Consider the following 13453-nt stretch of genomic DNA (forward strand, 5'->3'; position numbering starts at 1 on the left):
TCTTCAACCCATAAGAAAAGGATTTTGGCATATGGAAACAATTTCTGCATGGTTTATTTTTCAATTTAAACTTTTAATGTTTTGTTGAAAGACTTGTGGCTGGCAGCCTTAGCTGCTTAAGGAGCCAATAGCTTTCCCTGTGTCCAATTTCGAGTAGGTTATTACATTTGACCTCACGTATCCAGGTATGTAAATGGTGGACAATCTGACTGCTTTCGCTGTGATGCACCATTCTGAGATTCAGTAACACATTTGCAGGAACCATACAGTTTTGAATCATTATTTTACATCATTAACATTTGAACAGGCGCTAAAACCATTCTACTTTTAGTACATATTAATGTTGCTTTGTGCACATTTGTGCTACCATGGTTTTCTCCTTTGTACTTTTGTAAGTGGAAAATGTGATTGCAATGAATGCATTACCTTGTACAATTCTCAACTCCAGTTTCATTGTAAACTGCACATACTAACCAGACCTGATTAACACAGGTCTGAAGTGAGTGCAAAATATTAATCAAGCTGCCAAAAGAATGTGCTTTAATTTTTTGATAGAAGAGACATGACAAAAAAAAAAGCAGATGAGGATACCTGATGCACTTATTTTCTCAGTGCACAGTTTTGTTCTTCCTAAGGAATGACATTCTTGTCTTAGAGGGAGTGCAATGAAAGTTCACTAGACTAATCCCTGAAACGAGGGGATTGTGCTATGTGGAGAGATTGAGTAGACTAGGCCTATATTCCCCAGAGTTTAGAAGGCTACTAGGTGATCTCATTGAAACATCTAAAATTCTTTAGGAGCTTGACAGGGTAAATGCTTAGGAGGATGTTTTCCCTAGTTGAGAAGCCTAGAACACCAAGCTACAGTCTCATAATGAGGGGTCGGCCATTTGGGATTGTGATGAAGAAAAATGTCTTCATTCAAAGGATTGTGAATCTTTGGAATTCTCCACTCCAGTGAGCTGTGGATGCTCAGTACTTGAGTATATTCAAGAGGTTGATAGATTTTTGATTCTAAGGAAATTGAGGGATATAAGGATAGTGCAAGAAGGTGGAGTTGAAGTCAAAGATCATCCTTAATCTTATTGTTTTGTGGAGCAAGCTTGAAGAACTGAAAGGCTCACTTCTGCTCCTATTTTATAGTGAATTTTGCTATTTTTCTTGGCTTGAAAAGTGTCTATTTTAAATGAACACTTTTTTCAGTTGTGATGGTAATTTTTTGCTTTTCTTAAGATTTATTATTTTCCCTTCTCTTTCTCGTTCCCCACCTTTGGTATAACACTCCTTCTGGAAGATGCCGTTTTGTAACTAAGGCAGTTGACTCGTCTTCAAGAAAGAAGACAGCTGGTTTTGTTTCCATTTGTTGACTGCAAGTGGCTGACATTGATGTCACTTACTGATCGGAGTGTCTATTGGCGCCACTCTGTCAGCCAATGGATGGCAATGTGCCAGCCAATGAGTTGGAGGCAGGGTGAGACTTGTGGCAGGATACACAGCAGACAGTGTATCTTATAGGACACAAAGTGCTCAGAACACAGAGTCTATTTAAACAGCACACTAGAGTCAACCATCTGCAAAGTCAACAGGAAGGAAGGCTTGCATTTATGAGGTGCCTGATGAGATTTGATCTTATTAAATGGCTCAGCAGGCTTAATGGGCTGAATGGCCTACCCGTGCTCCTTTTTCTTATGATCTTATGATCTCTCACGATTACCATCAGATACCTCAAAGCACATTACAGCCAATGAAATACTTTTTGAAGTATTGCTGAAAAGAGAGACATGTTACCCAAGCGTTTCACCTTGTACTCATCAGGACAAACACAAGAAAGCTAAATTTCACATGATCACAACAATTTATACTGCAGGAGGAAAGGGTACTGATTGTTTGGCAAGTTGACTCTGGCTCAAGGGTTGCCTTGCAGAAAACAACTATAGGCTCCCCAAGCCGCTGGATAATTCAAAAAAAGCACAAGTTTTGAACATATCCCTTTCGCTCAGAGAATGACCCCCTGCATATGAATATATATAATTTCTAGCAAACATAAATGTGCCACCTCATGAGCGCAAATGATTCCCTTAAATTAGCTGTTAATGTAGCTATTCGCACACTCAGGATTGTTCCACCCAGGTGCTGCCCAGTCATGGAATCACATCCAACAGTAGACATTTTGTTTTGTGCTTTGCAAGCGTGTGCGGGTTGTGTACAGTTTTTATTCTGCCTATTGCAAACAACCAAAGGATCATGCTAAGATAAAAGCAAAAAACTGCGGATGCTGGAAATCCAAAACAAAAACAAAAATACCTGGAAATACTCAGCAGGTCTGACATCATCTGCGGAGAGGAACACAGTTAACATTTCGAGTCCGTATGGATCATGCTGTTTGATTCGATCAGACAATTGCTGGGACGTATGGCTTACCGGCACTAAAATTCATACATGGCATTGCTCAACTGTGTGGTAGGCAGAATGTCTTTTTGGACTGATGGTTAGTGAAAAATACCCCTTGCCTGGCCACTGCATAGTAGCAGCGTGAAAAAGCTTCCCTAACCTGTTGATAAAGTTTTTAAGATACTTTCCCTTTCCAGGGTAATTTGAGATAGACTGGACAGTTTTCAGGTCTGAAAGTGGTGGCCTTTGGCCCATTTGCGAGTTGGCATGATACACAGTGAACAGTGATCTGATCAGGATAACCTTTTGAAAGTCCATATATACAACATTAACTGCACTGCTCTCAACAACATTCTCTGTTACTACATCAAAGACCTTAACTAAGTTAAAAGCAAAATACTGCGGATGCTGGAAATCTGAAACAAAAACAAAAATAGCTGGAAAAACTCAGCAGGTCTGACAGCATCTGTGGAGAGAAAGACAGAGTTAACGTTTCGAGTCCGCATGACTCTTCATCAGAACTAAAGAAAAATAGAAATGAGGTGAATTATAAGCTGTTAGAGGGGGGTGGGACAGGTGGAGATGGATAGAGGGCCAGTAATAGGTGAAGGCAAAGAAGAGATTGCCAAAGATGTCATAGACAAAAGGACAAAGGGGTGTTGACAGTGGTGATATTAGCTAAGGAATGTGCTAATGATGACATTAAGGGTAGAAAGCAGGACGAGCAAGTGACAGATAGCCCTAGTGGGGGTGGGGTGGGGGGAAGGGATCAAAATAGGCTAAAAGGTGGAGATAAAACAATGGATGGAAATAATTTTTAAAATAATAATATAAATAGGTAGGAAAAGAAAAATAAATTTAAAAAATATATAAATTAATAGAAAAAAGGGGGATCGGAAAGGGGGTGGAGATGGAGGAGAGAGTTCATGATCTGAAGTTGTTGAACTCAACTTTAAGTCTGGAAGGCTGTAAAGTGCCTAATGAGAAGATGAGGTGATGTTCCTCCAGTTTGCGTTGAGCTTCACTGGAACATTGCAGCAGGCCAAGGAAGGACATGTGGGCAAGAGAGCAGGGTGGTATGTTGAAATGGCAAGCGACAGGGAGGTCTGGGTCATGCTTGCGGACAGACCGAAGATGTTCCGCAAAGCAGTCACCCAGTCTGTATTTGGTTTCTCCAATGTAGAGGAGACCGCATTGGGAGCAGCGAATGCAGTAGACTAAATTGTGGGAAGTGCAAGTGAAGTGCTGCTTCACTTGAAAGGAGTGTTTGGGCCCTTGGATGGTGAGGAGAGGGGAAGTAAAGGGGCAGGTGTTGCACCTTCTGCGGTTGCATGGGAAGGTGCCCTGGGAGAGGATAGAGGTGTAGGGGGTAATGGAGGAGTGGACCAGGGTGTCCCGGAGGGAATGGTCCCTATGGAATGCCGATGGGGGGGGTGAAGAGAAGAGGTGTTTGGTGGTGGCATCATGCTGGAATTGGTGGAAATGGCGGAGGATGATCCTTTGAATGCGGAGGCTGGTGGGATGATAAATGAGGACAAGGGGGACACTATCATGGTTCTGAGAGGGAGAGAAAGGTGTGAGGGTAGATGCGCGGGAGATGGGCCGGACATGGTTGAGGGCCCTGTCAACCACCGTGGGTGGAAAACCTCGGTTAAGGAAGACGGAAGACATGTCAGAAGAACTGTTTTGGAAAGTGGCATCTTCAGAACAGATGTAATGGAGGCGAAGGAACTGAGAGAATGGGATGGAGTCCTTACAGGAAGCGGGGTGTGAGGAGCTGTAGTCGAGGTAGCTGTGGAAGTCTGTAGGCTTGTAATGGATATTGGTGGACAGTCTAACGCCAGAAATTGAGACAGATAGGTCAAGGAAAGGAAGGGAAGTGTCAGTGATGGACCATGTGAAAATGATGGAAATCGAAAGCAAAATTAATAAATTTTTCCAGGTCCAGACGAGAGCATGAAGTGGCACTGAAGCAGTCATCGATGTACCGGAAAAAGGATTGCGGGAGGGGGCCTGAGTAGGGCTGAAACAAGGAATGTTCCACATACCCAATAAAGAGACAGGCATAACTGGGGCCCATGTGGGTACCCATAGCCACACCTTTTATTTGCAGGAAGTGAGATAAGTTTAAGGAGAAATTGTTCAGTGAGAGAACAAGTTCAGCCAGACGGAGGAGAGTGGTGGTGGATGGGGATTGTTCGGGCCTCTGTTCGAGGAAGAAGGGGAGAGCCCTCAGACCATCCCGGTTGGGGATGGAGGTGTAGAGGGATTGGACGTCTATGGTGAAGAGGAGGCGGTTGGGGACAGGGAACTGGAAATTGTTGATATGATGTAATCCTGCCTCCAATATTCTCCCACCACCTGGACCCCTCCCTCTGGATTCTTACCTGCTCTTGATCTTTTCATTGAGAACTGTCGGCGTGACACCAGTTGTCTCAATTTCTCTGCTCCTCTCACCCACTCTAACCTGTCTCTTTCTGAACTTGCCGTACTCCGTTCTCTCAGGTCCAACCCTGACTTTGTCATCAAACCTGCTGACAAGGGTGGTGCTGTTGTCGTCTGGCGCACTGACCTCTACCTTGCAGAGGCTGAGCGTCAACTTGCAGCCACTTCCTCCTACCTCCGCTGGACCTTGACCCCACCACTGAACATCAAGCCATTGTTTCCAGGACTGTCACTGACCTCATCTCCTCTGGAGATCTTCCCTCCACAACTTCCAACTTCATAGTCTCCCAACCTCGGACAGCCCGCTTCTACCTCCTACCCAAAATCCATAAACAGGACTGTCCCGGCAGACCAATTGTGTCAGCCTGTTCCTGCCCCACGGAACTCATTTCTTGCTATCTTGACTCCATTCTCTCTCCCCTTGTCCAGTCCCTTCCCACCTACATCCGCGATACCTCTGACGCCCGACATTATATAAACAAATCTGAAATGTAAACAGAAAATGATGGAGGGTTTAAATTAGTGTGGCAGGGGTGGGGCACCAGAATGAAGCGTTAGAGAGGAGTTGCAAAGTGGGAGAGACTAACAGCATTAGAATAAAAATAAGTTGATAAATAACGGAACGTTAAGAGACCTGGCTCAAACCAGGGAAGGACTGGGCCCTCAATATTCCCAGCCAAAACATATTCAGCAAAGATATTGTTATATTTTGCTATGGGGTTGCTTTGCTCACAAACCGGTCGCACGCTCATCTGTCGGCAGGCAAGTCGACTACAATTTACTGCAGACGCAGAGACCAATACAAAATGAAGCAGAAACTATTTCTTTACGCAAACAACAGAGCACTAACATGATGTGTGCTTCTCCAGCCAGACCCTACCTTAGACTAACATTAACATGGTAGCTCGCGCTACACAGCTATTGGGTCTTACAGTCACCTGGTCAATCTGCTCACATTCTCTTAAAGGTGTATTACACCTCAGATTACCATAGATATGAAGGAAGAAAAGGAAAGGCAACATTGATCAAAAATTCTGTTGCAGCCCTGGAAAGGGATGACGGTTGACTTGATGGTTCAAAAACAGAAGGTTAGAATGAAGTTACAATAGAAGAGGTAATTCATTGCTAGGTATACACTACAGACCACCAAATATTGGAAGCAAAGTGCCGAAAGATTTTTTTGTTTATTCATTTATGGGATGCTGCCATTACTGGCGATGCAAGCATTTATTGGCCCATCCCTAATTGTCTTTGAGAAGGTGGTGGTGAGCTCCCTTTTTGAAGATGCCACAACTTTAGAGCAGTGATAATGGGGGATTTCAATGATCTTAATGTAGATCGGGAAAATAACAGTGTAAATGGCAAAGAGGAGCTTGAGGCCCTGAAATGTGTACAAGAGAACTTTCTAGATCAGTGTGTTTCCCAGCCCACTGGGGAAGGAAGCCACACTGGACCTAGTTCTGGGCAATGAACTGGGGCAAGTGGAGCATGTTTCAGTGGGAGAGCATTTGGGAAACATTGATCACGTTATCATTAGGATTAAAGTAGTTAAGGAAAAGGATAAAGAAAATAAATCAAATGTGTAAACAATCAACTGGATGAGGGCCAATTTCAGTGAGCTGCAAAGGGATTCAAAGATTGGGAGATAAAGCAAATGAGCAATGGGAGACCTTCAACGATGAGATAGAGCAGGCTAGACACATTCCCTAGATGGGAAACAGAAAGGCATCAGACCTAGACTTCCCTGGATGATTAGGGAGTAGAGATTAAAATAAGACAGAACAGGAAGCGTATGATAAATGTTACGTTCATAATTCAATAGAGAAACAAGCTGAACACAAGGGTAGAACTGAATGAGGGAATAAGAACAGTAGCGAATGTATGAGAATATATCAGAATGTATATGTAAAAAAGGGAACTCAAAAGACTTTTATACGCATAGGCCAGAACCTTCGGGCTGGTGCGTGGGGGCGGGGCCTGCTTGCCGAGGAGTAAAACGACACACGGTGATATCGAGCGTGCGTCCCGACGTCACCGCATGTCATTCAGATCCTGAGATTGGCAGGCGAGCACTGGAGTCAGCTGCGCACCCGCCAAAACGTCAACGGCCTATTAAGGCCATTTAAACAGCAATTTAAAAAAATTAACTGAGCTGCCCGTTCAACCTTAAGGTTGGCGGGCAGGCAAAGAGCCCAGGCGGCCTTCACATTTATCCTGAAACCTCATCCATGGGCGGGATGAGGTTTCCTGAAGGTTTTTAAACTTTAATAAAAATTTTCAAAATAATTCATAGACGTGTCCCAGCTCATGTGACTTGAGGGGACATGTCTTAAATATTTATTTTCCCTTTATTTAACTTTTTAAATATCAAACTGATCTTTATTTCAGAGATTTCTGCACTCTTTCGCGTGCATGCTCGAAAGAGCGCAGCCCCCCCACTCAGCCTTCTCCCCCCACCGCCCGCACAGGGAGCGCTCAGCACTTCCGGGTGCGCGTCACGCTGGGCAGGCCTTAATTGGCCCGCCCACGTAAAATGGCGCGATGACATCAGGCAAGCGCCCCAACATCATTGCGCACTCGCGCGACATTTTGGTCGATGGACATGCGCGGGAGTCAGCAGTGCGCCCGCCAACAATTAACGAAGGCCATTAAAGTAATAATTAAATTTTTCGCTGCCTGTCCAACCTTACAGTTGGCAGGCAGGTGAATCGACCAGGCGGCCTTTGGATTTTTAATGAAATCTCATCCATGGGCAGGATGAGGTCTCCGACAGGAACTAGAAATAAAATAAAAATGTTTAAATCTCACTTATAACATGTCCCTGCTTATATGACAGAGTCACATGGGAGGGGACATGTTTTTAACATTCTTAACTTCGCAGCCGATTGCCCACGCCCGCTCCCGCCCAACCCTCCCCGACAGGGAGAAAATTCTCCCCATGTAGATAGTAAAAAGGTGGCCAAAGCAAGGGTGGGGCCAATCAGCGACCACAAGGGAGACCTTCTGACAGAGGCAGAGGGCAGAGCTGAGGTACTAAATGATTACTTTGCTTCTGTTTTCACTGCAGAAGATGATGTTGCCAATGCAGCAGTAAAGGAGAGAGTAGTGATATTAGATGTGATAAATATAGATTAAAGAGGAGTACTTAAAAGGTTGGCATCTCTCAAAATAGAAAAGTCACCTGGGGCAGGATTTTTACCTCATCAGGCGGGCGCGGTGGGCTGGTCAGGGAGCGGTCGCGAAACCGACTGCCACCCGTGATTGGGTCCCGACCGCGATTTCACTCTGGCTGGCCATTAATTGGCCACCCAGTGTGAATCGTGCGCTGCAATGCTGAGCGCTCCCGGGGCAGGGGCGAGAGGAGGGCAAGCGCAGAAGTTTGCAATGTGCGTGGGTGCGCACACTGAAAGCTCCCTGAAGGCACAGAGCTGCCTCACGGAGGCGAAGAATTTTAAAAACATGTCCCCCCCATGTGACTCTGTCACATAAGCAGGGACATGTTATAAGTGAGATTTAAACATTTTTATTTTATTTTTAGTTCCTGTTGGAGACCTCATCCTGCCCATGGATGAGGTTTCATAAAAAAACCCAAAGGCCGCCTGGTCGATTCACCTGCCCGCCAGCTGTAAGGTTGGACAGGCAGCGAAAAATTTAATTATTACTTTAATGGCTTTAATTGTTGGTGGGCGCGCTGCTGACTCGTGCACACGTCCGTCGACCAAAATGTCGCGTGAGTGCGCAATGACGTTGGGGCGCTTGCCTGATGTCATCGCGCGCCATTTTACGCTCGAGTGGGTCGGGCGCGCACCCGCCCACTCAGCGAAAATCCTGACCCTGGTCTGGATGGGATGCATCCTAGGTCACTGCGGGAAGTCAGGGTGGAAATTGCAGAAGCTCCACCCATCATTGTCCAGTCCTCCTTAAATATGAGAGGACTAGAGGATTGGACATGTTATTCCTGTGTTCAAAAATGGAGCGAAGGATAAACACAATGATCACAGACTAATCAGTTTAAGGTTGGTGGTCGGGAAATTTTACAGACAATAGAAAATAAAGTTAATTGACACTTGGAAAAACATGGGTTAATAAATGAAAGCTGGCATGGATTTGTTAACGGTAAGTCATATTTGACTAACTTAATTGAGGTATCAGTATCTGCAGTGCTTTATTTCTCATGTCTTTTCAGTTTATGCTGGGGACAAACCAAAGATGCACAAAAAGCACAACCAAAATCCATAAATTTAATTTGCTGCAATGCAACGGTGAGTCTTTAGTTGAAAGAAAGCTTTGGATTATATCCCCAGATGAAGGCAGTGGCTACTTTGTATTGTCAACATCTGGTTTGTCTGTGTTTCTATAAATAATTCAGACCTTACACAAGTTTTTTAAAAAATCATGCTCTTACAGCAAATTTAACTTCCAGCATTTCAAAAACATTAAAACCATCCTGCAGGGATACATTGTCATTGTGGTAATGACTTAGAACAGCCCAAGCTGTCCCGATGGCAAATTAGCCTACTAACATTAAAGATGGTAAATGAATGTTGCATTGATGATATTTTGGGGTAGTTTATAAAGCAGGGCCTTTGCACAGGGGTATTAGCTGTGAAACTGCAAAGATAATAAGACTCACTCTTACAAACAGAATCACAGCAACCAACACTGCCATTGTTGCAATGGGTGATTTGAGGCTGTAACAAGAAATTCAGGCTTGCAAACTAAAATAGTCAACAAATAGTCAATGGAACAGCCTTCAGAAATGACATTACAGTATAATGAAGACTTATAGAGATACACTATGTCTTTTTGTCAAAAGAAAAACAGACTTATGTCTCAAGACTAAAATTAGCTTGGAGTTTTCAGCGCTTTGTAAGGATCTGGCAATTCCTGGGTGGCACATTGTGGCTATAAAAGTGGTAATAATGTTTTTTTAAAAAGGCATAATTAGGTAATACATTACTAATATTGCTTGAAGATGCCTTTTTATAAATTTTGCCTTTTGAAAAGCATAAATCGTGATAAACATGTCTCTGAAAACAATTATAGTCCTTAGTCCTACTATTGAGAATTCGGAGATGGAAAGCCAGATGAACATACTTTTTTATGTTACTGCCATCCCTGCATATGATTAATTTATTTGTTTATCTGCCCTTTTATTTTAGTTGCACTGAGGAAAAACCAGTTAAATTCTGTTTGTTTCAGAGGGCTGACGTTGTTTTAGCTAAACAGAGACAGTTGGCTGGGATTCTCCGGACCCATCTGGGTGGGATGCGCCACGGCAGTTTCGGCGGCTCAGCCAAAATCCCACTGACTTTTGGCAGGACCGGACGATCCCAGCGTCAGGCAGGGCCGGAAAATCCCGCCAACCTTCAACTTTGATGTTCCTTTGTTCTCAGTGCTTTGATCAGGTGGTTTTTCTCCAAAGGTCATGAAGTTCTTTGTTTTCCGAAACAGATTTTTAAAGGGTAGATTCTGAACTCGGAAAGCTCATCGGGTTGGGTGGCTGTGTACGACAGAGGGGGTGGTATCCATCTGCCATCCCTCCACCCACTGCCACACCCCTCCACCCCCACCCCACCCCACCCCCACCACACCCCAGCAGTATGAGGCCTGAGAGATTTTAACCCTTAGACTTCATTTGAATACGGCACCATTGACCGTCTCTTGAAGCTGGTAGGATGAGATCCACACCAGGTGGGAGGAACTGAAAGGAACCCGGGAGAAGGAAATAGTTCCCTGTGATTTAAGTAATGAAAGGGTGAGGAGACCTAGCAAAGATTGCAATCAGGGAGGGGACAATCTCACAACAAGGAAGACAAGGTATCCCAATTTGGCCAGGAAGAGCACCAGTCTACAATTAAATAAAAATGACCTGAGTCTCCTGTGGCCACAATACTACTACGTGCTAGTCTTTGCTGGTGGTCCTTAGTTGGCATACCTATTGGCATGCCTACCTAATGATCCCTTAACACCACTTAAATTTTCACCACAGTTCAAATCATGGCTTAAGTCTTCACGTAAAGGAATAATGCAAAGGTTCACTGAAGACCTTGGCTGGGATTTTCCACTCCCACCCACAGTGGGAATCGTCATGGGCGAGATGGAAAATTTGACAGACCAGCAAACATTGTCTTCAGGCGTGAACTCCTGGCCCCCTTCATGTGTTGGTGGGCAAATGAAGAAAATCATTTCAAAACACCTTATGTCTTCACTTGTACGTGACACCTTCATCACAGAAGGATACATGGCTTATCTGGATAATCAAAGGTATAGCACTGCATTTAAAGTTGGAAGTGATACCTGACACCAGTGAGTCATAGCTGGAGGTGGTGACACTTCAGTTAGAAATGAAGAGGTTGGAATTTGAACAAGCAAAGGAACTGAGAAAACTTGAATTGGAGGCAAACGAAAAGGAAAGTGAATTGGAAATGAAAAAATTGGAACTAGAGGCAGCAGAAAAAGAAAGAGCATTCCAAAGGGAACAGGCAAAAAGGCAGGAGAAAGAAAGAGTAAAAGAGAGAGAATTCAAGCTTAAAATGCTGGCAGTTAAAAAAGAGACACCAGTAGAGGAAGCAGGACTTAGTTCCAGATCAGAACCCAGTGGGGAGATGTTTAAACTTGTGCAAGCCCTTCAGAGGTTTGAGGAAAGGGATGTTGAAGCATTCTTTATTTCATTTGAGAAGGTAGCTAAATGGATGAACTGGCCAAAGGAAAACTGGACATTGCCCATGTAGAGCAAATTGACAGATAGAGCACAGGAAATTTACGCTTCACCGTCAGAGGAGGTTTCTAGGGAAATGATGTGGTGAAAAAGGCCATTTTGAGTGCATATGAGTTGGTCCCTGAAGCATACAGACAAAAGATTCAAAATTTAAGGAAACAGCCTGGGCAAACTTACATTGAATTTGAAAGGGTTAAGCAAAGTAGTTTTGACAGCTGGATACGAGCATTAGGAGTTGAAACTACCTATGAAGTTCTCAATTGGAGTGTGATTTGTTGTCTGGATCGGTGGATGTAGGAGTGGTAAAGAAATTACCCGTGGATGGAATTGATTTACTCCTGGGGAACGATCTGGCAGGAGTGAAAGTTATAGCTTCACTCATAATTATAGAAAGTCTGAGAGAGGCTAAAGAGACAGAGCAATTACAAGAACAAGTACCTGGTATTTTTCCATTGTGTGTGATGACCAGAGCATTGGCTAAACAAAGTCCATCACCAGAGGTCAGAGTAATACCACGAGCAGACGTTAGAGTAGCCAAAACTTTCTTTAAGGATGAGGATAATTCAAAGGAAGTGTTTGGCATGACTTCATTAATTGAGGCTCAGAAAGCAGGTCCAGAGTTAAACAAGTTAGCACAGTCAGCTCACACTGAAGCTGAGGCTGAAGGAGTTCTGGAGTGCTATGACATTAAAATCAGAGTTCTGATGAGGAAGTGGAGACACCCTCACAGACCTGCAGATGAGGAATGGGCGATTGCCCTTCAGATAGTGGTACCGCTCAAATATCGTAAGGAGATATTGTGAGTAGCACATGAAATTCCTATGGCAGGACATTTAGGAATACGGAAAACCCAAGCATCAATAAACAGTCATTTTACCTGGCCAAGACATCATATGGACATAGTACAATTTTGTAAAACATTTCATACATGTCAGGTAGTAGGTAAACTTCAACATGTAATAAAACCTGGTGCTCGTATTCTGTTAACTTCAATTAAATAATTAGGTGAGTTGATCAAACTTCTTCACATTTGTCATGGCTCGGAGAGCAGTGGGGCTTGATATTGCTGTGCATTATCCCCAGTGAGTCGTGATACCGTTGACTTCAGGCCAGAATTCCCAGCCCGCTTCATGTGTTGGTGGGCAAATGAAGAAAATCATTGCAAAATACCTTATCTCTTCACTTGTATGTGACACCTTCATCGCAGAAGGATACATGCTTTCCAACTCCTATCCTTCCCATAAAAGGCACATCACTCTGCTGGGACAGGAGAAGGGTGGAAAGCAACTCTGCTGTCAAAACAATCCCATTAGGTCCGCGATGCAGTAGATTTAATGATGTAATTTGGACAAATGAAATAAACTAATGAAATCTTTGAATAGAAGTTGCTATTTGAAAATTTTCCTATTTAAGATCTTCAAATGCAATCCCATCATAAACTTGGCAAACTCCAGGCACCGGATAAAAGAATCATAGGACTGGATTTTACCATGACCCAGCAGTGGGTTGGCAGGCAGGGCTGTAAAATACCATGGGTGCCATGCTCGCCACCTACCTGCCCACCCCACTCCCATTGCAATTTTACCAGCGTTGAGAGGGACACACCTTGGCCTGCCTACCCACATCGTGGGCCAGTTGTGGCCCTTAAGTGGCCAATTAATGCTCAGCAGCAGGAGAGGCTCATGCCAAACATTCAGCCCACCAGTTTTCATTGCGCGGGCTGGTGGTGGGTAAGGTGGAGATGCCTCCTTGAACCCATTGGAGGGCCCCTCCAGGCCTCCACATCCCCCACACTGGCACTCCTCTCCCCTTGGCCTGTCCACCTTGAACCTTTGCTCCCCCCTGCCCCCCACCCCTACCCCATCTCCCCACCACACTGCCCACTGGGGCCTTGTA

General features: G+C 44.3%; 1 protein-coding gene across 3 annotated transcripts in view; it reads left to right on the forward strand.

Annotated features, from left to right (window-relative positions):
- Positions 1 to 5852: 5852 nt before the first annotated feature.
- tenm3 (teneurin transmembrane protein 3) overlaps positions 5853 to 13453 on the forward strand; it is a 1130593-nt gene continuing 1122992 nt past the window's right edge. For 2 of the 3 annotated variants that reach the window (XM_078561809.1, XM_078561821.1), the window contains exon 1: positions 5853 to 5924. The gene's annotated coding sequence lies outside the window, so the exon portion shown is untranslated. The remainder of the gene's footprint in view (positions 5925 to 13453) is intronic. The other variant, XM_078561828.1, reaches the window with a different exon arrangement.

Source organism: Cetorhinus maximus, chromosome 2 (assembly GCF_964194155.1).
Source record: "Cetorhinus maximus chromosome 2, sCetMax3.hap1.1, whole genome shotgun sequence".
Lineage (NCBI taxonomy): Eukaryota > Metazoa > Chordata > Chondrichthyes > Lamniformes > Cetorhinidae > Cetorhinus > Cetorhinus maximus.